Source organism: Prionailurus bengalensis, chromosome E3, assembly GCF_016509475.1.
Source record: "Prionailurus bengalensis isolate Pbe53 chromosome E3, Fcat_Pben_1.1_paternal_pri, whole genome shotgun sequence".
In the NCBI taxonomy this organism is placed as follows: Eukaryota; Metazoa; Chordata; class Mammalia; order Carnivora; family Felidae; genus Prionailurus; species Prionailurus bengalensis.
The window spans coordinates 31595269-31621152 of NC_057357.1; the positions used below are offsets into that span (position 1 = coordinate 31595269).

The 25884-nt window shown below is 52.1% G+C and overlaps 1 protein-coding gene and 1 non-coding gene across 3 annotated transcripts in view; one reads left to right on the forward strand and one right to left on the reverse strand.

Annotated features, from left to right (window-relative positions):
- Nucleotides 1–25884, reverse strand: part of SNX29 (sorting nexin 29) — a 500693-nt gene that overhangs the window by 245461 nt on the left and 229348 nt on the right. The window lies entirely within an intron of this gene.
- On the forward strand, nucleotides 19531–19639 carry LOC122472101. Its single transcript, XR_006294351.1, has one exon. It is a non-coding gene; the product is annotated as a U6 spliceosomal RNA (small nuclear RNA).

Genomic DNA, 25884 nt, shown 5'->3' on the forward strand with positions numbered 1-25884 from the left:
GGCTCCCTCGGGCCACGGCGGGCAGAGGACTGCAGGAGAGACGGCCTCACAGGGGCCCGGTTTTTCACATATTCACATTTCCGTAAGTGAGAGAGCACGTGCATTTTGATTAGTAAGTAGTAAGTTCACACAACACCCACCATGTTTGTCTGGTTGTGTTCCAGTAGGAACTCAAAAGAAATTTAGAAGTTGTGCCAAAATAACGATCCCGTACCTTGCAGCTCGGCTAGATAGCATTTTAGGGATCCTAGTAATGCATTCAGCGAAGAGGGACCAAACTAAAAAGAGGGTATGTCTGTGCTAGAGGACGGGTGGGGAGAGGGGTCCCTGCGGGGAGAGGGACCCAAGAGCTATCCCCCCTCCGCTCCACAGTGAGAAATCAGTCAAGAATACCTACAACTGAGAAATCAACAAGGAGCAGTAGACACATATTATTGAGAGACATTAAGGTAAGTACCTGAACCGTAAGGTAAATGTTTGAAGCAGCTGCCTGTGGGGTGTGGAATATGGGGATGGGGGAGGGGTGGCGGCTAGAGGTACCAGGTCTTTTACGGTAAGGCCACGTGCCAGCGGGGGACTTAAAAAACAGAAGGGAGGAATTGATTTCAAGGAAAAGAATCTGAGAGGAAGCTGCACTTAGAAAAGTTCAGACACTAACAGTGCCCATCAAGGCAGGGCAGACGCCCCAGCACGAAGCTGGCTGTGGCTGATCAGCGCAGTCCGGGGCGAGTCCGCATCTAAGGTGTGACGGACGGGCTAACGGCACGGTCCGCAGGTGCTCTCCAAACAACCTGATCTTCGCCTGAGCGAGGGTGCTTTCCGCCACAAGGAGATCCCGCTGTCAGAAAGACGTGGCCTTCCAACCCGCTTGAGGTCTGCACATCTCTTTAGAAATCCAGCCACTGGCCTCCCTTCCTCAGATACCAGCCCCTCTGTAGGTTCATGTGAGAGCAAGCCACGGTCCTCTGCACTGAAGGAGGCAGATGCATGAATAAGCTTGTTAACCTTGAAGACTAGGAACCAGACTTTGGACAGTCATGAATTTATAAAAGGTCTCTGAGAAACGAACCAGCCAACCTTCCCCTGCAACTCTCTGACCTCCTGGTGCCCCGGTCCAGCTCCTGCAGCTTTAACAAGCATGTCAGAGACTTCTATTCCATGCACGAAATAATAAATAGCAAATCCCAGCTACACCGCGATCTTCTCGCTGGTCGGCAGCCTCCAAGATGGCTCCCAGTGATCCCTCCCTCCTGGCACTCACGTCATTGGATCTCCACCCCTGCGTATAGGGCTGGACTTACTGACTCACCTCGAAGGAGCACGATGTGGTGGAAGCGAAGGGATGTCACTGTGGAGATTAAGTTTTAGGAGACGGTGGCTTCTGTCTTGGGTGCCCACTCCCACTCACTCCCTCTGAGGAAAATCAGGTGCCGCCTTGTGAGCGGCCTTACGGAGAGAGCCATGATGCATCCCCCACACACAGCCAGCAAGGCCCTGGGGTCTGTCGGCAGCCACACGAGTCCTCCTCCCGTCAAGCCTGGAGAGGACAACCGCAGCTCCGTGAGAGACCCTGGGCCAGAGGACGCGGCTAAACCACGCCTGGATTGCTCCTCCCCACACACTCAAGGGAGTGAGCTGAGTGTTGTGTTAAGCTGCTGAATTTTGGGGTCATTTGTTACACACCAAGAGATCAACGATACAGTACCTTTAGTCACTCAACAGGTAGTTCCTAGAGAGCACTGTGGTGAGACTCTGACTTAGGCCCTGGAGTCCCAAGGACGATGGTGGTTCCCCACAGATGGCATTTACAAAAAGGACAACGATGGTGTGGTTCCCCGTGGATGACGTTTATGAAAAGGACAAGGACAAAGTGAACTTGGCCGGTATATCTCTATAGCTTAAGGGTTACCAGGAAAGTGAAAGGAGCCACTTCTCGGTCAGACACTCTCCACTTCTCGGCTGGCAAGGAGCGCACACCGCGAGGCACGAGAAGCCAGCCATCCCGCTAGTTCAAGTTTTACAGGGCCATGTCTCCTTTCTTTACTTTCCAGTCAGAAACACTTCATCTGCCTGGGGAGCAGGCGGACATTTGGGTGTTCAAGGAAGGCAACGCCATCAAAGCCCGAGTAACATCAAGTTGTGTGAGAGCCAGAAATAGCACGCTACACCCCCATTCCAGACTTTCTGCACACCCCCCAGTACACCAATCAACGTGGGGAGCATCAACGTGATTCATCTCTGAAAGTCACACCCACACGACAAACACAAACATTTGTGACAGATCCAACTAAACGGGAGTGACAGGGTGTTTTAAAGACACGCATCTCCTGAACGATCTATTAGTTTGGAAGGGAGAGAAAGACAACTTAAGCCCAAGAGGAAAGCACAGTTTTCTATTCCTATCAAAAACAGCTCTTCCTGAATTCAAGAACACAAGGCTTGAAAAGAGGTTAGTAATGCAGTCTCTCTTTTTTAATGTTTATTTATTTTGAGATAAAGAGACTGCACGTGCACACACGAGTCGGGGAGGGGCAGAGAGACAGGAAGAGAGAGAGAATCCCAAGCAGTCTCTGTGCTGTCACTGCAGAGCCGAACTCGGGGCTCGAGCCTACAATGGTGAGATCATGACCTGAGCTGAAATCAAGAGTTGGACGCTTAACCGACCGAGTCACCCAGGCGTCCCAGCAGTGCAGTCTCAAATCTACAATTTCATCATTCACATTTCCAGTCCGTGTTCTGAGTTACTTTGACAGCATTCAGAACTTCACGGCCTGCCCCAGTCAAGGACTACAAGTCAAGTGCAGCTGCCAGGACCCAACAAGACAGAAACTTCCATCTATGTGGTTGGCTACTTCCACTGGGATGAGGAACTTAAGTTATACTGAAAAGGCCAAGGCACAGAGATAGGTCCAGAAGCAAAAGGAAGAACTGTATTTAACGTGCTAAAAAAATTTGAGAGCTACATCCTCGTACAGCAGGTGCCCATAAAAAGGCGACAGTGACAGTGCTTCCTCTGACGCAGCACTTTATGACTTACCACGCACCTTCCAATGCGTCATCTCACTGCAGCCTCCAGGCACCGGGCGGTCTGGCCATCGTATGCTTGTGCCAGAGGGGGAGAGATCTATGTAATGTGCACGGTAGAGGAGACGCCCCATCAGCCCAGGCAACCCGGTTAACATCCACATCACTCACAGGACAACCTACACTTGGTTTACATGCGTCCACTCTGAGAGGTCCGCCATTTTCTCTTGTATTTCCCCCATGGGCTAATTATAGAAGCGAGACTCCAAACGGGAACGTTTGGCCAAACCGGTAAGCCTTTTCTTTGTAAATCTAGTAGACAACTAAAATCGTGTTCGGTAGGAGCACAAAGATATTTACTTTCAATCAGAACCATTTTTTCATGTTCCAGAAAAGCTGTGGGTTTGTGAGCACCCACAGGTCATTTAAACTTAGTGAACATGACACAGTTTTCACCTCCTCGCAGCCTGCCATTGCAGTCTGGAGGTGTCCGTGGTAAGTCATCTGAAAGAGGCAGCAGCTATGCGGGTCTCACTCGCAGGCACCAGGGAACACAGGAGGTTTTCTGCCTCAATTATTTTAAGCAAAAACTCCAAACGCCACGGAGAGCAGCACGGCAAACAGCACGATAAGGCCACTGTTTTACTTTCAAATGCAACAAGCTTAGCAGGACCCCAGATGCAAACAGCGTGTGACGCTGGTGGCAGAAGAGGGTAAGGAGCCACTTTAAATTCAGAGACGGTTCCCCGGAACGTTCTGATGGACAAAAGGAAGGGTGCGGGTCCTGGAACAGCAGGCCAGGTTTGCGGTGATGGGAGATCTGGGACACTTGGAGGTTCCAAAGTAGAAAGGTCCCTCCTGGGTGAGCGACGATGATCCCTACAGGACAATAGGTACCCACCACTGTTCCAGCCAAGGAGACGGTCCTCATAAGGAAAGCATCCGCCATTTTCCAAGTGCCCGCTGTGGCAAGGGGAGAGCATGTTGATGGTGAGAGTGCGGGCTCCGCAATCAGAGACCAGGGGCCAAGTCTAGCTCTGCCACTCCCCAGGCAGTGACCCTGGGCAAGTCTTTTATTTCTTCACGCAACAACTAGCTCCTGAAGATTCGTTATGTGCCAGGCACTAGACACTGGACCTGCAGGCACGTACTAAGGGGGGAAACTGAGTGCCAACAAGAAGCTTACGCTGCAACGGTGGGCCTCGGCAAATGAAGAACTACGTAATGCATCAGGTCGTGAAAAGTGCTGCAGCCGGAGGTGGGGGGAGGTTAAGCATGAGAAAATGATGGTGTGAGTGCAGGGAAAGGCTCACCAAAGAGATGCCATCTGAGCAGAGACCAGAATAAAGTGAGGGAATGAGCCATATGAGGCCCTGGGAAAGAGCATTCCCAGGAAGAGCAAGGGTGACAGGACGGCTGAAGGATAAGGGATGAGAGAGGGAACAGGAAGTGAGACCACAGAGGAGGGGGCAGGGGGTTGGAGGGGAGGATAGTTTACTGTGAGCAAAAACAGGAAGCCCCCCAGAGATTCAGAACAAAAGGCAGGAAAATCAGACATTTTTTAAAAGATCATTCTACCAGCCACACGAAGGGGCGAGTGGGGAAAACGGGAGGGCGTGTGCAGGGCCTGGGGGCGGGAGGCACGGCTCAGGTCGCCCTTCAGGGAAGAACCTGCCGTTCTGTTGTTCCAGGAGGGCAGTTAGCCGACAACCTGCAGCTACAGCACTCCCGGAGGTGTAGGGAAGACGCTAACATATCCGATGTGGGGTTAGAGCGAAGACAGGAGTCGCGCTCCCACCACCATCTTTGGCCTCAGGAACCTGAACGCATGAGGCCATCGTTTCACCGAGCTGGGAAAGGGCGGGTGTGACAGAGAAGAGGAGGCTGCCCACCAGGGGGCTGGTGTTCAGACAAGTCAGGTTTGGCACAACCACCGGCCATGTGAGAACGGGCGGCAGGAGCCCGGGAGCGTGTCAGTCCAGAGCTCCAGGGAGACGGGAGGCCGCGCATCTCAAGTCCGAAGTCAACGGTGTAGACACCGTAACGCCACCGGACTGGACGAGATCGCCCATCCCCTGGAAGCGGAGTCTCCTCCGTCGTGAAATAGCAGGAGCTCAACCCCCGAGAGCCGTGGGAGGAGCCACCCCGACGTGGGCAAACACTCAGCTCAGCGGGGCTGGGAGCACCGACGCTCTCACTGCTGAGCTCGCCACTGAGCCGTGACGCGTCCTTGCCGGCCACGCTACTCGGCACTTTACGGCGTTTCCTGTTCTCACAACAGACACGCAAGGTGGGTACTAACAACCCCCAAAATGACCTTCCAGGGGGTTCCAAGACTTGCCCAAGGTCAGACAGCTATCAAGCGATGGGATCAGAAAAAACTCAACCCGTGCCCTCCCCCTGCCACGTGCTGCCTGTCCGGCCCCGTCAGCAGCTGAGTAAGTGAGCATCTTGCTCACGTTCTCACTCAGTCCTTGGTCCAGCAGGCATTGATGGGGTCCAAAGGCTAAGGAGAACTCGGGAAAGAAGGGGGCAGGGGACAGGGGGCACGGTGGTTCTCGCCCCGCCCCAGGGCTGTGACAGAGACGGAGGAAAGACGCTGCCACCGGCCCCCATGTGGCCCCAGGCTCACCAAATCAGGTGCCGCCCGGACAACAGCCTGGAATCTCTCAGGACAGACGCTCTGGGGGCCTGCTCATTCAGCACTCAACATGTCATGCCTTTCCAGGGACAGGGCAAAAGATGAGCCATGGCTGCCATTCAGCTACTTTTGATCTTGGAGTAGGAAGTCCCCGAAAGCTAAGACAACCTTATCCAACCTTGAACTTCTCGTGAGAAGCCAGGCCCTCGTACTTGGGAAAGAAGGTGGCTTTGAAAAGCCGGCTGTTCTCCTGGTGCGGGAACGGTTCGCTCACATTGACTCCGCCACACGCTCCAGCCCCAACACCGCTGGCGGCAGTCAAGGGCCAGATGAGCTCCTGTTACCCGAGCCCTACACACCACACAACTCCCACGTTGAGTCGCAGCCTCTCACTTAAGGCTCAGAACACCGCTGCCCCAAATCTCCATTTCAGAGATGAGAAAATAGAGGTTTGGATTTAATTACACACACACACACACACACACACACACACACACACACACACACACACACGGTAAATGATCGGCCCTGTTATACAAACCCCAGTCGGTCTGGTCTCAAAACCCCGTGCCACACACCCCCCCCTTCACCACACTTGCGTCCCTGCCATCTGGAGGAGCCTACTCACCAGGGCGGTCCCCATTCCACAGATGGCAGAATTCCAAGGCCATGCGCCACAACTCCAAGGGAGACCTACTTTCCTATGTGCACACACACCCCCTAACGGTTTTGGTTCATGGTGTAAGAATACTAAAAATTTCCAGTTCTCCTGAGAGTTGCAACCAAATTCTTCCAAAACTTCACATAAACCCACCCACCTCACAGAGGATTCTCTGGTTTAAAAAAAAAAAAAAAAAAAAGTGAGAGACAAGCAAAAAAGCAGGGGGCTTGTGTGATAGTCAGGCCAAGAGAAAGTGATCTAAAGAATGCCCTAGGGTGGGATATCCATGCCAGCGTGATCTATCCAAAGAGTGCGGACTCATCTGTATCCCTGAAGATCAGAACGAGGAACCAAGGGATTGAGAGACATAGGTTTTTTTTAGTAAGAGGCGACGCATTATGTATGACGGGAAGCGTGTGCAGACACACGGGCATCCTAGGTTCACATCTTGGCCCTGCCACCAACTAGAGTGAGACCTTACACACATCACTTTATTTCTTTGAGCCTCGGTTGAGGATTAACCAAGACAAGACTACAAAGCATCTTATATCCCCACTCCAAGCATTAAAGATAGGATAGGTTCTTAAAAACGAAGGCAAAGTAAGAGCCTGCCTTCTTTTTCAAAACAGAAACCCTCTTCATTAGAAACTTCCATCCCGCCTAGGTCTCTCCAGACAAAGATGCTCACCTGTTCAGATGCCGCATCTCTGTTCCAAGAGCTCATCTAAATATACAACACGGGCACAAGGGCAGCTGGGAATGACGGCAGTGTAAAACCAGAACTGTTTTCACACCCTCGCCGAACGCATTTTCACCTGCTCATGTGATGGAGCCTAGCAGAGGCTCTGAGAGAAACTTGAGAGAAACTTTCCCTTTCAGTGAAAAGCATCTGGACAGTGAGACAGGAGAAAAGCTGTCACCCTACTGATGCAGGTCTTCTGTGAAAGCCAAGGGCAAGACACGAACTTTCAGAAAGCAGGGAGGCTCTCCACCTGAGATCATTTCAGCTGAAGGAAGCCCTCCTAGTAACACCCTACCTTCAGAGAGCAGGGAATTACACGAAATGTCCAGAATTGGCAAACTCACACAACCAGAAAGTGGTTTCACGGTTGTGACCACTAACGGGTTCAGGATTTCTTTTGGGGGTGATGAAAATGTTCTGGAGTTAGAGCGGTGATGGTCACCCATCCTGGTGAATATACTAGAAAACACTCAATAGTGTACTTAAAACATGCAAATCGTAGGTGATGTGAATTCTACCTTGATTTAAAAAAAAAATTCCAACGCCTAACTATAGAGCAAAGCAAGCACCATGGTCTCCCCTTCCAACCCAAGCCCGCCCCTCACTGTTGTTACATGATTCTATGTGCACATACGTACATGCTTGCGTGCTCTTACAGGTTGGGGCACACGCTGCATAACCCCCCGTCACTCCACACCCAGCCTTGGTGACCACCCCGAGCCAGCACAGGCAGACGGGCTTCGTCATTCATCACAGGGTGCAACCACAATCTTTTCCACCAGCGCCTGGAACGGATCCCAGTTCAATTGCCACAATCCACAGCCTTGTGCCTGTCTTTACACACGGTTAGGAACCTTTCTCTGGACGCCTAGGAACACAGCCGCTTGGTCAAAGGGTATGTACAACTTAAATTGTAATAGCTGACAAAAGGTTCCCACCGCCCAGATTTCCAGAGTGCTCTGTGACCCTGAACTGTCACCTCATTGCCGTGGGCCTCCGCATCATTGTGGATGAAACCAAGCAGAAGACTTTTGAGTCGATTTCAGTTCTGATGTTCATTTTGCAGTCCAGGAGATCCACAGGAAGCATGACAAGATAGGAGGGGCGCTGGGGCAAGCGGCAAACCAGAGCTCACGGCACGGCCACCGCAGCCAGGCACCCGAGAAAGGCGAAGGCAGCAGGCAGAAGGACAGAGATGCCAGAAGGCTGAAACGCATGTGCTCGGTGCCCCCAGACTGGAGAGCTGCAGGGCAGGGACATGCACCCCCGAGGTGAGGGACCGGAGCCTGGACTCGGAGGAGCAACCTCTCCAGCCCACAGGGAACAGCAGCACGTACGTTAAGCAGCTACGGGACACTCACCACGCCTGAAGCCACAAGGACACAGCCAGTCAACAAAAGCCAGTAATACAAAAGATTTAAGGAAGGGACTTTTGTCAAGGGGAGGAGTTTTTTTGTTTGTTTTTTTAACGCTCACACAATTCATGTTGAAAACTCACAATCTGTCTCTGTTCCAGGCACCCACAGCAGGGCAATGTCAAGGCTGAAACAGGGACGCCCAGAACAGAGGCAGGAAAGAAAAATCCACATCCCTGAGACTCAAGGTCAGAGCTGATGTTTCAGACGGGGTGCGGGGGTGGGGGACTACTGATGGGTTTAGAAAAGAAATCCTTCTGAAAGCTCACCTCGCTTACAATTCTCAAGAATGCTACAAGGTCAAGTCACCATGGAAAGAAAAGAGGGATCACAGAGAAGCACAGGAAGAGCCTCAACGTGGCAGCTGCCTCCTAAGGGGACAGAAGAACAGGGAACATCCATGTTCATGAGGAAGAGCAAAGGTCCAAGCGGAACAGAGGCCAATGCAGCTGGGGGGCAGGAGAGATGAGGGAGGGAGGGAGAAGGGAAGGGTGCTCGTGGACAAGGTGGTGACACCACAGCCAGGTCCATTAGATCGGTGGGACTCTAAGGGTGGACCGTGGGCCACCCTCATCAGAATCACCTGGCGAGGGATGGATGGGAGTAGCAAGTGGTAAAAGGTAGGTTCCAAGACCCAGACCCCAGAATTATTTCAATCAGTCTGAGGGGAGAGTCAGAAAGCTGCATTTCGACAAATACTCAGGTGATTTCAATGCATGAAGTTTGAACCAGTGCAGTAAGCAATGAGAGAAGTCCTACGCACAGCAACTAGGAACTGAGAAAACAGGCATATCCCTGCGCTCACCCGTAGGGGCCACAAGGGACCCTCCAGGGCTAGCCCCAATCATCCTCTCCTCGGGGCTCCGCGGAGCTCACCAGGCACAGCACCTTCAGTCACGGCTCTTACCCAGGCTGCTGGGCCAGGGAAGCCAGAGACATACCTTGGCGGTGGCCACAGCACAACGCAACATAATGAGGGCTTGTTCTAGCTGACGGAAGGCAAAAAGAGGGAGGGCTCCAATCCACCAGTGACGTCACCAATCCCACCCACACTGGGAGGGAGCCCATGCCACCTCCCCTCAAAGTTGGGGCAGACGGACCATGCGGCCTGGCCTTGACCGCTCTGTGTTCTCAACAATTCCCTGGATATCTAGAAGCTGACCGTTTCCTTCCCACATGCGCAACAGACTTTGACATATTTGGAACATGATAATATATGACAAACCAGGAGCCTATTTCAAAAAGACCACAGAGATGTTCTGCAACCCTGACAACTTTCAAAAAATCTTAATTATATCTAAGAACCCAAAGCAAGGAAGATTTGGAGGAAGCCGACGATGGAAGGGACAAGAGGAGGAATCCGGGGAAGGAACTGGAACATTCTAAGCCAGAGGGCTGAATCTACCTCTTTCTGCATGGATGGGCTGTTTCTGGTCCGCATATGGTAGTGTCTTCATACATGACTATTACATTCAGATAATGATAGAAGAATAAAGTCCTCTTCATACTGAGAACCAAGGAAACTTCCTAAGGGAGGCTAGAAGTCCTCTAAGGTGTCTGACTGTGTATTAGATTAAAGTAAATAAAAAAATAACCACTCTCTCCATACTTGACGCCCCTGAGGAGATGTTGGATGTGCGAGCTGACTCCCAAACTATGACAAATCCCATGGATCATGAGCAGATAGAAAGTGTTTCTTCCTCTTGGCCAGGAAGGTAGAAAGGCAGACAAACTGTGTAAGACATATAAACACTGGTCTTAAGCACCCCAGTTCCTGACACAAGGTTCCCAAGTCCCTTGGAATTTCCTGAGAGAAGTATCCTATGTTCCAATGAGGTAACTCCTGGTGGGCTGCATGAAGGGGTCTGGTCACCAGAAACACCAAGCGGTGATTAGAAGCTTGGTACGTTCTGTCCCACCCCCGTCCTCATTTGAGGGGAGAAGGGTCGGAGGTCGAGTTCATCACGGTCCATCATGCCTATGTGATCAAGTACCCACAAAAGTTCCTAATCTAGAAGGATCCGAGAACTTCAGCGCTGGTGAACACGTCCATGTGCTTGTAGGGTGGCACACCCCAACCCCATGGGGACAGAAGCTCCCGTGCTCGGGACCCAACACACCTCACCTTGTCTACCTCTTCATCTGGCTGTTCACCTGCATCCTTTCTAATATTTTTTATACACCATTCAATGTAAATAAATATTTCCCTGAGTGCTTGGAGCCATTCTAGAAATTGCTGAACCCGAGGAAGGGGTGGTGGGAACTCCAATTTATAGCCAGTCACTCCAAAGTGCAGGTGGAGACCTCAGACTTGCGACTGGCATCTGAAACGGAGGCCACCTTCTGGGACGAGCCCCGAGGCTGTGGTGTCTGCACTAACTCTGGTTCATCAGAACTGAACTCAACTTCAGGACACCCGGTTGGTGTCCCTAGAGTTGGGGAATGGTTCATGTGGGAAAAATCCCCACACATTTGGTGTTGCAGTGTTGCGAGTCGAAGAAAGCATTTTTTGCCGTTACAGACACAGCTCATTCTCCAAAAGCATTCTAGGATCCTCACGCCAGAAGCTTGTCTGTTCCCCCAGTACATGCATGTGGAGTGGTGTCCATGGGTCACATGCTCTGGACCCCACGGGGAGCAGGACACAGTAAGCTGCTGCCTTCCTAGAACTGGCACCTGATTGGTGGCAAACGAGCCAAAAAAGGGTGTAATTTCCAGTGGTAACGATGGCCATGCAAAATATAAAAACCAGGAAGAAGTGCCATGGGGAAGAGCTCCTCAGACAAGGGGAGAATTCCGCTTCTCCGAGGAGACAAGACGGGTTAGGAACTACCGCAGGGGACAACATTCTGGCAAAGGAACGGTGAAGGCTATGGCACGGGACAGAGGGGGCTTCTTCGAGGATATAAAGGAGGCCGGTGTGGCTGAGGCATGGTGAACAGGGTGTGTGGGGGGAGAGGAGCCCAGAGGGCAGGTATCAGGTGCATCACACAGGGCCTCAGAGACCATGGGCAGAATGTTCTACCTTATTCTCACAAGCAAAGCCGGGGAGGGTTTCTAGAATATCATTCATTTGCTTATTTTTAAGTTGCTCTGATGGTTGTGTGAATTATGGATGGCTAAACAACACAACTGGAAGAGAAGAGAGCAGTTAGGAGCTGCTACAACATTCCAGACAAGACACGGTGGCAGCCTGAGCCAGGCTCACGGCGGTGAGATGGCAGAAGCTGCTGGCCCTCTTTGAGGTGGGTTGGGGGCGGGTTATGGAGGAGACAAGACCTCCTGACCACAATGGGAGATGCAGTCTGTCGAGAATCTAAGGTTGACTCCCAGGTTTGAGCAACCAGTTAGCGGCACGCACGGAGACAAGTGTGGTAGGCAGTGTGGTTTGGGTGGTTTGGGTCTCCCTAAAGTGACCACACGCGAATCCCTGGAAGCTGGGAATGTGTCACCTTGCATAGCACCTCCGTGACTCTGAGTTGGGAGATTATCTCGGGTTATGTGAGTGAGGCCCCTCTAGTCACCCAAACCCTTCGAAGAAGAGAACTTGCTCTGGCTGGAAGGCAGGGGATGCTACAAAGAAGTCAGACTCTGCATGCGATAAGCAGTCAGTGTGCCACTGGTGGTGTGGGACGTAGAGGCTGCGTGTGGGGACTGGAAGAGATCTGCGGGGGTGGGAATGCCTGTGACAGCCGGCAGAGAAACGGGGACCTAAGTTCTATGATCACTGGGAAATTATTTCCACAACATCCGGACGAGCAAGGAAATGGGTTCTCCACCAGACCTTCCGGAGAAGAACCCAATCCTGCAAACACCTCAGTTTCAGTCCAGAGAGATCCACATCAGACTTGTGACCGTCAGACATTTAATAATACGCTAACATGGCTTCAAAGGCCGTGACGTTTGTTACTGCAGCAAAAGCAAACTAATACAACCGGGAAGACAGAGGAGGAACCGGAGGCCGGGTGGCAAGACCGAGCGCTCTGGCTCCGCCATCGCAGATCCGCGGAGCAGGCCAGAAGGCAGGGGGTCACGGACAGCTGGAACGACACGCGGAGAGGCCTCAAGTCACGCCCACCATCGCCTGCAAGAGAGCTAAGACAGACGGCGACACAGCGTGTCCTCCACAAATCCCGGCGGCGTGAATGTGGACCGTCACCCGCAGCCAACCTCCTCCAAGAGCCGCCAAAGCAGGTCCTCGTGGCACTTCTCCTCCCACTGTCTGAACACTCTCCCACCAGGCTCTCCCCAACCTGCTCCAGCCCACGTCACCGCTGGCGGGCGCTGGATTATTCCACAGGTCACCTGCCCCCATCTCATTTCGTCCATCAGCAACGTCTGACACCGGTGTTCACAGTCTCCACCTTCAAGCATGTTCTTCACTGGGCTTCCAGGGCCGCACACTCTCCCTCGGTGTCCACCCCCCCTCCCCAGGCACTGCCTCTCCGTCACCCTAGCTGGCACGTCCTCCTCCTTCCTACAAGCTCTCAAGGTGGAAGGCCCCAGCGCTCAGTCCTGGCCCATCTACGCTCTCTCTCCCAGGGATCTCATCCCATCTCGGGGCCCTAAGCATCTTGGTTTGTCCACACCTTCCACGTGTATTTCCAGCCCAGGATGCACACGTATCCTTCCCGTCTCCTCTCCCACACCCAGCCATCTCCAACACAGCACGTCTGCACCAGAACTCCCGTTTGGTCGCACGAGGGCTGCTCTGCCCAAAGCCATCCCTGTCCTGCTCAACCGCAAGGAGAAGCTTCTGGTTGCTCAGGGCAAGCTCCTCCCAGCCATCCCGTGCTGCTCTCGCTCACACCTCACCGCCCAAGTTCCGGGAAATCCTTTCCTGGACACCCAACATCGACACCCAGCCAGAGCTCACCCAGGTCTCGGCCACCACCTCCCACCTGGATTCCTGTGACCACCGCCTTGCTCTCCTCCCTGCTTTGGCCGTTCTCACCTAGATGCTCGTCTCTGGACAGCAGCCAAAGTGATCCTCAACAACTAAGTCAGGTGATACTCCTCTCTCGAAATCCTTCAGTGGCTTCCCCTCCCCGCCCCCCCCCCCCCCCCCCCCCCCCCCCCCCCCCCCCCCCCCCCCCCCCCCCAGTTTCTGCACAGAAAAAAACACAACCTCCTCACAGCAGTGCACAAGGCTCTGCAGGAGGTGAGCCACCGGAACCTTCTGTGACTTCACTTCCTTCCTAGTCACTCCTTGCTGTCCCTGGGATGTGCCAGGCACACTCCCACCCTAGGCCGTTTCCAGGCCACTTCCCTCTGCCTCAAGTGTTCTCCCACCTGCTGGCCACGGCTCCCTCGTTCAAGCTCGCGCTCAAGCAGCACCTTCTCAGAGAAGCTCCTCCTTGCATGCCTCCGGTCAGACACTCCCGGTCCCCTCGGCCCGCTCCGTTTTTACTTTTCCTCCAGAGCAACTATCACCTTGCAACAGGACATACATTTTTTTTACCCTATTTGCTGATGACGGTGAGTCTCTCCCAACCAGAAGGTAAGCCCACCAAGACAGGGACCTTCACGTGGTTCATTCACTGGGAGCCCAAATGGCAAGGAGAGTGGCCTATGACTGCCAGTTAACGAGTGTTTTTAAAAAGGAATTAATGGATGAAAAAATAAACAAATACTTCCAGGTGAATGCCCGGTCCCTGGAGGCTCACGGCCCAAAGGACTGTGTCCCCCCCATCTTTGGGCCCAGCACGTGGGAGGGTTGGAGGGCACCAGCTGAACGGACAAATGACTACTTCCTGTGGGTCAGACCCACAGAGATGAGCCCCAGTACCACCAGCTTCTCCGTGTGGGTCTGAAAATTCCTAGAACCCCACACGCAAACCCTCCTCCACCCTCATCCCCAGCGGGCGGTCCAGATCGCGAGGACAAAGCCGGCCGGGGCTGAGGTTTGCTGGGCTGGCACCCAAGTGGATCTGAGGAACAGTTACAAAGGTGGAAGGGGCAGGGGCTCCCCCGCGACGGGCGCCATGCCACCTGGAGGAGCAGCCGGTGGTCCAAAGGCTCCGAGTGGCTGGGTGCCCGGGGCCCCTCAGGCAGCTGCTGCCTCTCAGAGGTGTGACCAGGGGACGCAGGAAGCTTTCCCAAAGACGCCTGAGGACTGAGGGGAGGCCGCCAGCACCAGGAGGAGATTACGAGGCAGGTGTCGGGACAGGGGCGAGAAACCCAGGGCACGGGTTCCTCCAGGGCTGAGCCCATGTTCACGGAGAAGTAATAAGCATGCACGAGAGTGTGATTACAGCACCTGATTTAATTCTCTTCTCCAGCCTATCAAGTTCATACAGCCCCCCATTTTGGAGAGGGGAAGACCGGATTCCCGAGAAATCAAGGAGCCAGTGGGTGGTGAAGCAGACCAAGGAGGTCTCATACTTTCAGAGGACACTGGATGAGGTCACCAAGGGGGAACCCCAACCCAGAATTTCTCAAGCAGGACCTCCCAGGTTTCCGGCTTACAGACAGGAAGTTCAAATGCTTTGGGACCTGGTAGGCGTGGGTGGAAGGAGGGGTAAAAAGCCTTCCTTTAAATCTGTCACTCTGAGGTTTAAGGATGGGGCTCGCGAACAGTCTTCTCTGTCATTTAATTCCGTTTCTGGAAGTCCTTATGGATCATTTGTGGCAAGGGGGTCTGGAGAACTGCGGCAATTTTCTTTAAAAATATTTAGTTGGGGCACTGACTAATTACTAGTTGGTGTCTCGGTCGGTTGAGCGCCCAACTCTTGACTGTGGCTGAGGTCATGATCTCACGGTCTGTGGGTCTGAGCCCCACACTGGGCTCTGCACTGGCAGCACGGAGCTTGCTTGAGATCCTCCCTCCTCTCTCTCTGCCCCTCGACTGCTCTCACTCTCTCACAAAACAAATAAAGAAACTTAAAAAAAAAAGTAAAGTAAAAGTTAAAAATATTAAGTTAATGGCTTCTGCATCACAAACTTCAGGCATTAAAAACCCTAAGAAGTAACAAACTGCAGGTCCGTGTCTGGGGGACTGTGTCCGGCCCTTCCTGCCCCTAACTTTTCAGTCCCTCTATCGACCTTGCTTTCTCATCCTCCTCTGGGCCTTTGCACATGCCCTTCCATGTGCCCTTTCCTAACTGGAAACTTCTGCCCACCAAAGCCCAGCTTATCCTTCAGGGATTGTCTTACGAGATTCTCCACAGGAAGTCTTCTCGGCCCGGCCCTGCCCCAGCCGAGGTGAGGGCGTGCACTCTGGGCTCCCCGAGCCCTCCAACCCGGCCCACGACACGCTTTGAGAAGACTTCTTGACCTCCCCACATGCCCTCCCCGGCCTCCCGCAAGCCCCACGAGGGGCCTCCTGTATCCCAGAGCCCAGGCACAGGGCTGGCACCCAGCAGGTGCTCAAGCGACATCTGGCAGGTGAAATAAGGAGAAGGCAAAGAAACGAGAGCGGAAATGCAGGGCAGGACGGTGCAGCACACAGAAGGGTGCCGGTCACCCACTGGCTGACACCGCGCTTACTACGGGCCAGGAGGCAACCTCAGAGCTTTTACACATATTCCCACCACTCTCAGCAACAAGCCTACCAAGTAGCCTCTGCCCCATTTTACCCGTGAGAAAAACAGGCACAGAAAAACCAGGTCACGTAGCTCAAGCCCACCACTGGAGAGTCGTGAGCTCAAGGTACAAACCCAGCAGGCAGTTCTAGATCTGTCCCTTCAGCTCCCCATCACACACTGCCAGACTCTGTACGGCGGCCCCACCCGGACCACACCTCCTGGTGTCGCTGTGCTTGTGCAGGCACTGCCCTCGCTGACCTGGACTCGGCTGTGACACTCGCTCTGGCCAGCAGGTGTGACACAAGCAGAGGCTGCCACATCCGGCAGGAACACTCCCGAGAGCCCTGAGACGACCAGGAACGCCTAAGGCCGAGCAGGGCGCGTGGACACTTCAGGTGAAGGAGGACCAAGGGATGTGGCCACCAGCCAGAACGCGGGTGCAGATGCACCAGCCGCAGCTGGCCCGGCGCACCCCCCCCCCCCCCGGTCCTCTGGGCCACTGGAGCTGAGGCCTCAGGTGACACAGAGCAGAGATGAGCATCCCAGCTGTGTCCACCGAATCTCTGCCTCACACAAATGTGAGCAAATGCAACGGTGGCTGTTTTAAGCCACTAACTTCTAGGGTGATTTGTTAAGCAAAAACAGGTAACAGAAGCACTGCCTCGCTTTCCCAGACACGACCATGCAGACCCAGTGGGGTACTTCTCAAGTTCCTACTCGTTCGGCCACACTCACACAGCCCAACCGTGCACCTGTCACTGTCTGGGTCCAGAATTCGGCAGAGGAGACAGAAAAGCCCCCGTTCTCTAGAGCTGACACTAATGGGGGATAGCCAGGGAAGCCAACAAACCAGTTTTTATGTCAAACAGTGCAAAGAGCTACACAGAAAACTGAAGCTAGGTCAGGGGTGCTGTTACACATAGAACAGTCTCTCGCTAAAGTGGTATTTAGCTGAAGACCTTGGGGAGAAAGGGAGAAGGGCCTATAAAGATCTGGAAGTGGAACACACCAGGCCAAAGAGGCAGCAAGAGTCTGGAGACTGCAACATGCCAGAGGGGAAGGAGCGGAGGTGTCCGGGGCAGGATGGCGGAAGGAAAACGGAGAAGAGGGAAGGGCCAGACGATGTGGGGCTGTGAGGGGCAAGGTATGAAAGGAAGCCCGAGAGGCTAGAGGGGACATGACCCAACTTCTATTTTCCAGGGCCCCCCATGGCAGCAGCAGAGACTCACAGCAGGGAAGGGGCAGCCACGGTGGGAGCAGGGCCACCAGCAGAGGCTGCCGCGACAATCCCAGCACGTGCCGACGACCTCTCCCAACTGGGGAGGCAGGTGGGCTCAGAGCTGTGGGTCTCACCTTTGTCCACCTTTCTCGGAGACGAAAATGAGAGCGTCACTCTTGCACAACGGCAAGGCTGGAACACGAAACACACGTGGCCGCCGTCACAGGTGGTTTTCTTTTGGAAGACACGCACTAATGGTACCTCCCAAGCATGCCACCTAAGGAACCCAATCGAAAGACAAGCAAACCTAGCCTGGAGACCGCCTGAAAGGGGGACCTTTTCAGCCTTTGCTGAGCCTAAAAATAAACAATATTGTAATGCTCTGCTGGGTAAAGCCACTACGAAGTGCGGGTCCTGCTGGGCGTTTTGTAAATGGAACACTGAACCGACGGCTCTCCGGGAGGAAACGGTGCGCCTGTGTCAATCACGGACCACGGGCACCTTCCTCCTTACGAGTCACTGCTCATTTCAGTCACTCACTTATTCGCTTCATCTGGAAGAGGAGCTGCTCTAAGCGGGAAGGTATTTATTTTTACCCAAAGAATCATTTTCAGGGAAAAGCAGGAGGAAAGAGACCGTGCGAGCCATAGGGAAATGAAGCAGAGGCAGAAAGACTGAACCAAGAATATAGTCTGAAAGGAAAGGGTTCGATATAAAAACGTAAGACACGGAGCCCTGGTCGTGTCCGTTTCCTCGGCCAAATCCTTGCATCTTCCCTTAATTCCCATCGTCCTCGCCCCAACTTCCAACCACTGCACCTGGCTTGCTGAAAGCTGCAGGGGCCAACAGCTCAAGTGGCACAGACCTTGGCCGTCACCAATTCTCTCTCCGCAGTTGGACGATGTAACAAGTTTAAAAGGCCAACTTGATCCCTGTTTAGGACTCTTGAAAGACACTCCATTCTTCTTAAAGCAAAGACCAAATCCTTTCCTGGAACCTGTGAGGCCTGGGGTGCTCTGGGCCGCCCCCCATTCCTTCACCCTGGGCCCTGACAATACCGGCCTCTCCTCAGTTTTTCTGCCACCTGTTCCTCCTCCTGCTTTGGACTTTCTCCCCCTGCGAGGCAACGAGATAAACCTGGTGTGGAAGGGGAATGCCTTCCTCTTTCAGGTCTGAGCTCCAGCTCCTCCTCACCGGAGCTAGACCTGACCCACACCCCAGTCCGCAAACCTGAGTAGATGCGTCACAGCTCTGGTCTTTGACGGTGACCACAGTGGGCCGGGGTCATCGGTCCCAGCACATCACAAACTGGCCCTTCTGTACTGCTGATACTGAAAGGTTCCTCTTTGACTCTAGAACTCAACTTAGCGCTGTTTTTGATCCAAAGACCCCCAAGCTGTGACCCCCCCCCCCCAAACAACGGAGGAGGGACTAGCTCTAATGATAATTAGTTGTCTCCACCAGCATCTTGTCCCTTCCTCACACCATCCAAGGTCATACGTCACAACGTCTGCCAGCTCCACGTCCTTGGAGACCTCAAGAGCTGTGCGCTTCTCCGAAATCAGGCACCACGTGATTTCACACCAAACCTTTTTCAGTGTTAACCTGCAGCAGTCCAAATTACCAACTCCAAGGAACAAGATGACAAGATCAACACGTGGGGTGCCTCTCTCAGTCATCCTCAGAACTTTGCAAGGAAAGTAAGAACAGAAATAAAAACGCAACAGCTAACATTTATGGAGTGCTCTCTATGTGCCAGGCACTGTGTTCCTTATCTTTTGTGGGCTCTCTGAAGTTTCACAAAAACTCTACAGAGTGAACACTGTGAGTAAGATCCTTATTTCACAGATGAGAAAGGGGAACCTTAAGGAAATGACTAACGCTGTGCCCTCCCCCAACCAACTCATCTCTCTAGAACACACCATCGACCACCAAACCAGCCTGCCCCCAGAGCAGCTAACTCATTGTTTCCCATAAAAGAAACAGAAGCTGCTTCTGCAGGAAACAACTTTTATTTCAGAATTCATTGACCAAGGTCTCCGTCATCATCAGTCAGGAGAGGTGCAAGGGTTATAAGCTAACCTTCAACCACTGGTTTCGGTTTGGGCAGGAAAAAAATAAAAACAAAATTAAATGTCTTTAAGCACTACACTTTTAACCACGTGGAAGAGAAATTTCCCTTACGTATCTAGGAAAAGTCCACATGGCTGTGCTAGGGGAAACACCTAAGTGGACACTGTCATTCAAAACACAAGCAGATGGAAAGAATTAAGACAAAGTCATCATAACATAGTCACAAGTAGTGCTCACTTCGGCAGCCCATGTACTAAGATTGGAACGATACAGAGAAGATTAGCATGGCCCCCCCGCACAAAGATGACAGGCAGATTCGCAAAGCTTCCGTATTTTTCTTAGTATCCAAAATCCACAGAGAACCTATCCAACTCAACACCCTAAAACAAATAATCCAGCAAACAAATGGGCAGAAGACATGACTAGACACTTCTCCAAAGAAGACATCCAGATGGCCAACTGACACATGAAAACATGCTCCACATCACTCATCATCCGGGAAGTACAAATCAAAACCACAATGAGATACCACCCCACACTGATCAGAATGGCTAACATTAACAACTCAGGCAACAATAGATGTTGGTGAGGATGCGGAGAAAGGGGAACCTCTTGCACTGCTGGTGAGAACGCACACTGGTGCAGCCACTCTGGAAAACAGTGTGAAGTTTCCTCAAAGCATTAAAAATAGAACTACCCTACAACCCAGCACTACTAGGTATTTATCCAAGGGATACAGGTGTGCTGTTTTGAAGGGGCACATGCACCCCTATGTTTATAGCTGCACTATCAACAATAGCCAAAGTATGGAAAGAGCCCAAATGTCCATTAATAGATGAGAGGATAAAGAAGATGTGGGATATATATACAATGGAGTATTACTTAGAAATCAGAAAGAATGAAATCTTGCCATTTGCAGCTACGTGGCTGGAAATGGAGGGTATTATGCTAAGTGAAATTAGTCAGAGAAAGACAAATATCATGACTGAATTCATATGAGGACTTTAAGAGACAGAACAGATGAACACAAGGGAAGGGAAGCAAAAATAATATAAAAACTGGGAGGGGGACAAAGCACAACAAACTCTTAAATATGGAGAACAAACAGAGGGTTACTGGAGGGGTTGTGGGAAGGGGGGTAGGCTAAATGGGTAAGGAGCATTAAGGACTCTACCTCTGAAATCACTGTTGCACTATAAACTAATTTGGATGTAAATTAAATAATTTTTTTTAATTTTAATGATAAAAAAGAATAGTAAGATTATCAACAATAAAAAAGCCATCTTTTTGCAATCATCAAAAAAAAAAAAAAAGATAGTAGTCACACATATTGGGAGACGGGCACCACACTAGTCAGTGATTGACAGCACGGTCACAGTCCGCCACAGACATGGAAGTGTCCTATCAACCTTCTGAGGAGCTCCTCTTATCTCACCATTTGACAGGTGGTAAAACTGAGGCTGGGTCACATCACATCCCAGCCAAGGGCATGCAGCGAGTAAGGTAGAGCGTCAGGGTTCGGCCTTAGACTGACCGATTCCATGGCCAAAGCTCTCAACCATCACAAAAAGGATCCCCCAAAAAAGGGCAACATTTTTCAATTTAGCTTTACCATTTAGAAGCAATTTTTACACAGGGGGGAAAAATCCAGTGCTCTATATCATAAGAAAAATGTGTGATTACCACTTAGGTGGGCCCTCCACCCGAGGCCCCACCAAACATCGTAATTAGATCCACTAGTAAATTGCCACAACAAATCTGGAAGGAGAAACGTGACTGTTCTTTTGGGAACACAAAACTGTCACTTCCAATTAAGTAACAGTAACAAATGGTGAGAAATGTGGCTCCTGGAGCTACGCGCATCTGTGTTTGCACATGAACCAGCCACCCTCCCGTGCGAGCGCGCCCGCTTCGTTCCCTCCAGCCGCAGCCAATTCTCAGAGACGGGGGACGGGTTCTCAAAAATGGTAAAACCGTCTTTCATTTACACAATACTGTCCCAGTCAATACTGAGAGGAAGACTTTTGCTTCTAGGAGGCACAAGAAACTCGGTTTAGCGCGTGTGACTTACGTGATTGTATGAAGGAAAAAACAGAATCTTCTTCACTCTCAGAGCTAGACCCACTTGATCACCCTGAGGGGGCAAGAGGAACCTCCAGAGTCATATTCAGGTTACCCAGCGACCTCCCATCCTGTGAGACCCTCAGCCCCATGTATTCTCAGCTACTCATTCATCAACTCATCACAAGGCATCGGAGTTATTATCTGTCTGCAAAGGAGACGCCAGGCACGGGAGAGACACCAAGAGCCAGGCAGCAGAGTGGGAGAAGGCTGGGGCTCAGGGGTCGGCGGGGCCAGACGGGAACCCTGCCCCCAGCACTCGCTCTACCAGCTACGTGACCACCTGGGTGAGGGGACTGGGCTGAGGTTACGTGCAGCACGCGTCCCAGAGTGACATCAAACGCACAGTTCATGCACGTGCAGTTAGGTGCACGCACCGGTGTGTACATGATACACCAGACCCGCACCGAGAGAGAAAGGAGAAAGGAACACCACTACCGGGTGCCGCCCCACGTTTCCGCTCGTCGCGCTCGGGCGCCAGGACGTGTGCACAAGAGACGCGTGGCCTGCTGCTCCCCCGGAGTGTTGGCGGCCACGTGCCCCCACCGCTAGGAGGCTCCTACTCAATGAGAGGTTGTAGGGCTTGACATTGTGTGAGAGTGTGGGTGCTGGAACGACCTAGCTCTTAAATGCCCGCCAGCCACCGCGTGTGGGCTCTGACTTCAGAATCAACCATCCGTTCCGCTGCCGGAAGCACCAACACCCACAAAATGATACCTTCCCAAGGGATTTCCCAGAATAATTCTAACTACTGGGGGTTCCCACTGTCCACGCTGGTGAGAACCCAAGCCCTGCAAGAGCCACAAGGGACCCTGTGACACTGGGTGCAAAGTCTCAACAGGGATCCTCCGACATCACCCACGTGACTCACGGAATGCCGTCCGCGCACGGTAACGAGCAGGGTTTCCGGGGGCTGGGGATCCCGCCCACATCCATGAGGACAGAGCCGACCCCGCCATCAACGCCCTCGGAGTTTTCTAAACGGACCCGAAACCCAATCGAACAACTGTTTAACCCAATTAAATGCCCAGGGGTGTCTGGGCCAGAACAAAGGCCCAAACAGGCCATCAGCATCCTTGAACAGGCAAGAGGCGTCTCTTGAGCCCACCAGTGACTGGACTACAGAGCCTCTTACTGAGAGGCCCGGCCAACCCTCTCTCGGGAACACAAAATGCTACCCCAGGTTGTGGAATCAGGTGCTGGAGAAACACGAATGACAGGGAAAAAATCGTAAAAATTAACTCTGCGTTTTGACAGCAGGGCCTGTTTCCACTGAACCTCGGCTTCAGCTGATACTGACCGGCCTCCTCGAAGCCTCTGTTTTTCCTCCTGCCTCATGCACCCTTAACCTCAGAGGTCCTGACGGGATTTCATGCGGACCGACCAGCAGCACCTCGCTTGGCTCTGCTTGACCCTTACGTGAAATCAGCCGTCGGGAGAGCTGGAAGAAATTGGCAAGATGTGGATTCTCTACCCGTAACGGAAGACAGCCAAGGCAGACGTAGGTCAACTCTGGGATCGATGCCCTTCTTTGTGAAACTCGGCGGCCCAGGGCTCCTCTAACCAGGGATGGGGGAGAGGCAGCTGCTTTCCAGAGAGAAGACCAGAGGACGGCAAACATCCGCGCTCACCGGATTTGAGGTCGGGACCAAGAGGAATCCCCTGTCCTGAAACGTCAGGGTGCTGCTGGCTTCCTCCGACAGGCACCTGGCCTGCCCTGGGCTCTCTCGAAGCACGCTGCTGGAGAGCGCTGAGCTGCTCGCAAGAGACTGTCATGGGCAGGTGCTACATACTAGAAGCACAGACCCCATTTCCTCAACTTCTGGGGAAAGAACACCCAACTTTCCGGCACGTGCTAGGTACTGGAAGCCTGGATCCCATTTTCTCAACTTCTGGGAAAGAACACCCAACTTTTGTCCGGAAGGCCAGTTCTCCCCAACCTTCCCTCGCCACGGATTCCACCCAGGGCCTGACTCCGGCCCTGGGCCAAGGCTGGCACGCAAACGGGGCTGGGCCAACCAAGGCGTGCAGTCTCCCAGCCAAGTGCTGGTTCCAAGACGCGCACGCTCGGGTCAGAGAAGCTCCAGGAAACTTGTGCACAGCCGTGCGATGCCGACGCAGGGGCTCTCCCCCTAGGCCACACTGGACGTGAACTAAAATGGCCCAGGTCCCAGAACTGCTGCAACCATCTTATATTCAGGAGGGGAGCCTGGCCTGTCTGATGATGGAGCCAACGTGGAGCAGAAGCAGGGAAACGCTGAGACAGAGACAGAGAGAGAGAGAGAGAGAGAGAGAGAGAGAGAGAGAGAGAGACGGAGGCAAACAAGGAGAGAAACAAAGACTTACAAATAGCCATACAAGCACACACAAATTAGGCCCTAATAATAGCCGGTCCTTGACCGAGCAGTGCCTAAAGCCAGAAAACTTGTTACCTAGGTCATCAATAAATTCCCTCTTAATATAAAACAGTATTAGTAATTTTTAGGGTTTCTTGCCTTAATACAAAGTCAACTTCCCCGGCTCCACAACAATGACTTCCACAGGACCACCAGGCCAAGCCCAGGCAAGAATTTTAATCAATAATCATTAATCCTCTTAAAAGCCACCTAGGCATGTTACGAGATCACAACTGGAATCCTCATTATTCTTTTAATCTGACCAAATTTCAAAGCTTATCTTGACAAGGAGCAAATAAAAGGTTCTTTTAAAAGAACACTGAATAGGGACTTGTTCCCACACACACACATACTACAAGACTATATTAACATGCTACGGTATGGCCTCAAGAGTCCACCAACAGACTCAAGGCAACAGAAAGATACCAGACACAGACCCTAGAATGTTTTTTTTTTTTTTAAGTTATGAAAAAGACAGAAAGGAAGCATCACAAACCGAGGGAGACCAAGTGTTAGTGAACAGCGCAGAATCAAGTAACTGCTTAATTAGCGAGCTGGAGGGAGACAAGGGGGACCAAGTCAGAATCTCTCTCTACTTCTAACACTAAAATAAACTCCCAATGTATTGCAGAGACTTGAAATTTTTAAGTAAGTCCAAGAAGTAAACACTCGTTCTCAGGAGATGTAACAACTTTCCAAATCAACAGACAAAATCAGAAAGAAAAGTCCACCAATGTGATCAGGTGAGAAATTTTAAATGTTATATAGGTCAAAACACATGACACAGATGGGCGCCTGGGTGGCTCGTTCGGTTGACCGTCCGACTTTGGCACAGGTCATGATCTCACGGTTTATGAGTTCGAGCCCCGTGTCAGGCTCTGCGCTGACAGCTCGGAGCCTGGAGCCTGCTTCGGATTCTGTGTCTCCCGCTCTCTCTGCCCCTCCCCCACTCTTGCTTTGTCTCTCTCTCCTTCAAAAATAAATAAACATTAAAAAGGGAGGGAAGGGGCGCCTGGGTAGCTCAGTCAGTTGAGCATCTGACTTCGGCTCAGGTCATGATTTTGCAGTTCGTGAGTTCGAGCCCCATGTCGGGCTCTGTGCTGACGGCTAGGAGCCTGGAGCCTGCTTCTGATTCTCTGTCTCCCTCTCTCTCTGCCCCTCCCCCACTCACATGCTGTCTCTCTCTCCTTCAAAAATAAATAAACATTAAAAAAAACACATGACACAGAAAAATGAAGGGAAAACAAGTATTTGCCACCAAAGTGGCCACGTGTTACCACAATTCTTATAAATATGAAGCACAACCAAATTATAAAGAGAAAAGCCTAAAGACGTGGTAAGAAAAAAACAATCAAGACCAGCAATAAACGGACTCTTCACACCAACAAAAACAACCACAAACGGTTAACACTTGGGAAAAATCCCATCGCCACAGACACCCAAGACGTGTCATCCGATTAGCAAAGTGAAAATGCTAACACCCCATGTGGGAGAGAGGGAAGCAGAGCAGGCAAGCACGCGAAGCCCACGTCGACGTGCTCTTGCCGGAAAAGTGCTGGCCATCTCTGTCAAGGGCCTTGAATGGCCCAGGGACCCACTTTGTAGGAGCTGACCCTAGAGAAATCATTGGAGTCACATACAAAAATGTGCACAGAAAGATGGTCACCATATGGGGCGCCTGGGTGGCCGAGTCGGTTCAGCGTCCAACTCTCGGTTTCGGCTCAAGTTGCGATCCCAAGGTCGTGGGACTGAAGAGCACGTCAGGCTGTGCACTGAGGGCGGAGCCTCCTTAAGACTCTCCCTCTCTGCCCCTCTCCCCCTTCTCATGCTCTTAAAAAAATATTACAAATGTATGTGTGTATACATGTATACATGTATGTATAAATGTATGTATAAATGTATGTGTGTATGTGTGCGTGTGGATAGATACAGATATAGAGACACAGATACAGAAACAGACGATGGTCAGCGTAACAATAAAAAACAACTCCAATTCCAGGCCGTAGCAAGGAGGAGACGTGATGTGGCCACACAGACTGCTAAGGAAAAACATTTAACGACATGTA